The following is a 5,351-nucleotide window of genomic DNA, read 5'->3' as shown; positions in this document are numbered from 1 at the left end:
TGATTCCAAAAGCTATAACAAATCTTTTCTCTCAATAGTTTTATCTTTCTCTTTCTATCTTTTACTATAGAAATTAGTTTTTTTCAAGAAATATTAAACTTTACTGTAACTATAATTAGCTAAATAGTTTTTATCTAGGATTTTTGCAGAATGCTTCGTATAACTTGGATTATGTGTTGCTCTTTTACTTGCTTTGAATGGGTATGTTAACGTTTATTCAAATATGAATTTATTGACCATTGATTGCTTGATCACTAATTGAATGGTTATGGTATCCACATGAGACTTGAAAAAGTTAGTTTAGATTAGACCTAGGTTTGGATAATATGCGTTGATAGCCACATATAGTGTAAATAGAAATTGTGCCTAATGAACCTACTTTAATTGAATCATATAGACATATAGAAATTCAATTAATCTAGGCAATTATACAAATACCTAAACATAAGATTGTGCATGCATTAGGATTCTAGATTAGCATCAACCCCCATTGAATTAAACAAGTAGAGAAATAACAATCCAAGTGAAATGTTGAATGAAACCACCCCTAAACTTAATAGTTTGCTACTCCTCGAGCAAACCTTTAAAACAAAAGTAAAAAACATGAAAGCTAAAATCAATTAACTACAAGTCTATTGCGCCAAGTCAAAGATCAATTTAATTTCCTAATTATTTAACTTATATCCCTACTTAAAGCAAAGCATAAATATTGCTCCAACTTACATCTCAACTCAATCAAAAAAATGTGATCAAATGGATTTCCGTGTGTGTGTGTAGTTTCTTATAATTAATATAACTAGGCCATTTTAAGAGGGGGCTGGTAATAGAGAATGTTTTTAGGAAAAGGAAGCTTTGTACAGAACCAGAAAATGGGAGAAATCCAATGAGATTTGGTTCCAAAAGCTGTAGCAAATCTTCTCTCTCACTATTTTTCTCTTTCTTTCTGTTTGAAAAATGAGTTATTTTCTTGAAATATTAAACTTTACTATAACTATGATGAGCTAAATAGCATTATCTTGGATTTTGGTGAAATTCTTCATGTAGCTTGGATTATTTGTTACTCTTTTACTTATTTGTTTCTAGTATGAGAAGTTTTGGAGCCATTGGAGAAGGTTTGGTGATGAAACTAGCTAGTTTTCCTTTCAATTTTCATGTCTAACAGATAGTCTTAAAACTCAAATATTGATACCTTTCACTAAGTGTCGATACATTTGGTCAATGTATCAATACTTTTCATTAGATATTGATACTTTTGAGATAGGTATCCATGCCTTTAGGATAGGTATTCATACCAAGCATCTAGAAGCATTTTTTGTAAAATGTATCAATACCTAATGCTAAGGTATCGATACTTCTAGCTTAAAACATAAAAAGTGCTTCTTTTCTAACACAATATGAGGCCAAATACTTGGACATTTCAAAAGTAAAAGTAAGGAGGGTTTAAAACATATTTAACCAAATTCAAAACTCAATTAGGCAATTCAAATCTCATTCAACTAATTTTGAAATTTTGCACATGGAATCAATTATGCACTTCAAAAGCAAATGTATAAGATTTTTAACATTCTTAATTTAAGTTCAAAACTCATTCAAACAATTTCAGAAATCATTCAAACTAGTTTAAAGATCATTCAAGCATTTTTTATCATTTCTCACATGGAAGAACTTAGGCACTTCAAAGGTGAATAAATTAAAATTAAAAACTCATTTAAACAACTTAAAAAATCATTCAAACAAGTTCAAAGATCATTCAAGCCTTTTTATCATTTTTGTCATTTTAAAACCATAATCATCTTAGAGTTAATAAATTTAACAACTAGTAAAAACATTAGAACAGAAACTATATTTATGACACTAAATCAATAATTACCTAATAAGATGCATAAAATTAGTAACTAAATCGAAACCTAAAAATGAAAAAGAAATTTAAGAACATATAAATTAATAGACAATAATAGCAAAAAAATCCCAAAAATTAGAAATCATTATATTCTCAAAGATAGTGAAACCATTTGGTTGAGGAAAACTTATCATGACCCAATTTTGAGTCATGATCGATGTAGGAGCTTATGCAAACAAGAGCTACTAAACCTAAGAGAGCGTTGTGAACATACGTGACATCAACATAACATATCATATATCTTCATATATTATTAAACCTTATATATATATGTCATGTCCCGTTTTATAGTGGGATATGATGGATGCATGAATCCAAACAGGAATAGCTCGCTAGGCCCAAGCAAGCCTGCTTACATTCATTCATCCATAATTTCGCCCATTAACCATAATCATCATAAATCATACAATATTAAACATATGCATGCATCCATAGGCAATTATACACATTTGTGGAACTTCTCAACATAAATAGCGTAAGTGTGTTTATTTCTCATTATCATCATATATAGTGCCATGATCTCATGCAATGTACCATATAACATTGATCAACACCCTTGAGTGTTCATTTAGGCTCTCAAGCTACGTTTGCACATTTATCCATAACATTCATAAAGTAAAATGTCACACATTGGCTACATCATCATAAACATGTTCAATATCCATAAACATAAACATTGTAATGACCGCTCCTAGATCATTATCGGCGTTTAAGTCTCGCGTGAGAACTCGCCAAGTCCCAAACAAGCCTTACTTCAAACGTTAATTATTACTTCATATTCATGCCATCAATCTATAAAGTTACTTTGAACCATACAACTCTTTGTAATAAGCATTGAACAGCAGTCTTTATAAATTGACTAAATCTTTATTCCATATAATCGTAAATAATAATACATCATGATGTATAATCTCCAAATGTACATTCTTATTGACATTATTGTCTAATTTTGTAACAAATTACACTATGACAACTCGACCTCCAGTAGTGAAGCGACTCAGAATAAAGTGTTATGAGATGACTTTACCTATCCACAGTGGATTGAAAATGCCGATGAATGCATGCTAGGCTAATCACTATCTACACAGGGAATAAGGGGGTAAGTCTCACAAACTCAGTGATCATTGGCTCGGTGAGTAGGGCATAGATGGGAAACAAGCTTAAAGTAGATAAGTTGAATAATAAAATCGGAATATCAAATCATAATCTTAAGAAACCAAATCATATGTAGGATATTTGTGCCTTGTAAAAATAATGACATAAATCATAATGCAATATTTCACTTGGCAAAATGGTGTCGAAAACAAGCGTAGCAAAATAGAGTTCAATCATAAAAAACATCACTTGCCATCAAAATATGAATAACAGTATGAAAGTATGCACTCCCAAAATGTGTGGCATGCAAAGAAATCAAAGTGTATAGCCACATAAACCATTTCATGATTGTCAAGTAAGCATTGGAAGCTTTTATTCAAATAAAGGGAACCCCAAAGAAATCTTATTTCTCCACCATGCAAAAGAGTACGAGTCGAAAAACTCACAAGGCTCCCGAGTAGGTAAGTATCTTAATCACTTATAGACCCACTTCAAGGTAATAACATCCGAGAGCTCTGCTCCACTGGATCCCTACAACCATGGTAGTCTCGACGATGTTGGTTGACATCGGAGAAATCAAGCGGTCGTAACTACGAATATCACTAGTGGCCTAGCCACATATAACAACCCGTGGCCTTGCCACATATATCACAAACTATGGCTTCAGCCATGTCTAATAGCTCATCAGCCACCCAATAGTTCTCTAGCTAGAGCTCACTTGTGCAGAAAGATCACATTTAACGGAAGTGACAGCCAGCCTACACTCAACGCTCTCGATTTGTCAAAACCGGTTTAGCAACCAAATCAAGTTTTTTGAGGCTTTTCCTTTAAATCATTTGAAATCAAGGTTCAATAATCCTTCAAATTGCTTTTCACATTAAATGGCATGATGTAAACAGTTTGTACAAAGATCAGAATAAAACTAGTGCTCAAACTTGCATTTTAAATCATGTAACAAATGCATTTAGCTATGCATATCACACAAAAATACAAGGCATAGATTTTGATGCAAACCTCGTGAAAGGTTTGCTTTTTGGTTTCTAAAACTCTTTACATATATAGCTTATCTATAGATATATCCAAATCACTTTAAAAACACTTACACTCACAATTTCCTATGGTTTCTACCAGCTCACGCTTTCCACAATAACAATATATAAATCATTGTAAATCAGTTTTAAAATTGGCTTATCAAGGCTAACAGCTCATTCTATCCATAAATGCACTTAAGGAAAACCAACAACGTTTATTAATGTAAAATGATATATAGTACGAAGATTTTAAAATCGGCATCCCTTACTCACTTTATAATAGCGGGACACTACATCATTATCAATTCGGGTGCGTGTCTAGCTAATTCTACTCGTTAGTTATTCGTTACCTCCTCTAGCATGCCACCACAGCACACTTTTTTTACTTATACACTTTCTAGCAACCATATAAACTCAATACACTTAATTTTTCACATGCATGGCAGCACATCAATCAATAAATCTGTAGCCTAATTTCATGGTTCTCATCAACCTTACTCATAATCATTTAACACATAATCCACATACTACCAACTAAATAAAGCCAACATAAATCCATGCATTCGTATTGCATGTTTACCTTTTGGTTTTAGCTTGAGTTCCACATATAATCTACCATTCCTCACATTCTCGATCACCATTGTTGACATGTAAAAACCTCTTACCCTGATCGTTACTAGCGTTCGAGACTTACGAGTGAACTCGCTAAATCCCGAAGAAGCCTTAATTGAAACTTTAGACATTATGCCATCAATCCATCAAATTGCTTGAATCATATACCTCTTGTAATCAGAATTGTACAGAAATCATAATAAACCAACTTATCCTTTATTCACCAAACTGTAAGAATACATTAGAGTTTGTAGTATCTAACTGCATATTTCTATTGACACTATTTACAAATACTTCAAGCTATAGATGACTAGACCTTTAATAGTAGAGTGACTCAGAATAAAGTGCTATGAGATGCCTTTACCTATCCGTAGTGGACCATAAGCACCGATGATTGCACGCTAGGTCAATCACTATCTGTAAAAGGGAAAATAAGGGGGTAAGTCTCACAGACTCAGTGATCATCGGCTCCGTGAGTAAGACGTAGATGGTATACAAACTAAGAGCAGAAGTTTAGAATATTAAAAATATAAGAATATATGTAAATAATTTAGCTCAAAAAGGTAATTTGTGCCTTATTTATAAAACCAAAAAGTTAATGCAAGATAATCATCTAAATCAAATATCAAACCAATTCATGTAAAGATCTCTGCCATCGAAATTATTTAACAACTTTGCTAAAATCAAATCAGTATAATCATGCACGCTCCCAT

At 32.3% G+C, this 5,351-nt stretch overlaps 1 long non-coding RNA gene across 1 annotated transcript in view; it reads right to left on the bottom strand.

Annotated features, from left to right (window-relative positions):
• Window positions 1-2,756: 2,756 nt before the first annotated feature.
• The window catches only part of LOC110422664 (uncharacterized), a 4,479-nt gene continuing 1,884 nt past the window's right edge, over window positions 2,757-5,351 (bottom strand). Inside the window, exon 3 of the long non-coding RNA XR_002445749.1 lies at window positions 2,757-5,055. This is a non-coding gene — a long non-coding RNA (uncharacterized LOC110422664). The remainder of the gene's footprint in view (window positions 5,056-5,351) is intronic.

Source organism: Theobroma umbraticum, unplaced genomic scaffold, assembly GCF_002168275.2.
Source record: "Theobroma umbraticum cultivar Fairchild unplaced genomic scaffold, ASM216827v3 scaffold_146.0, whole genome shotgun sequence".
NCBI lineage: Eukaryota > Viridiplantae > Streptophyta > Magnoliopsida > Malvales > Malvaceae > Theobroma > Theobroma umbraticum.
The sequence above is the reverse complement of the archived record's forward strand: the minus strand, read 5'-3'. Positions and strand labels throughout refer to the sequence as shown.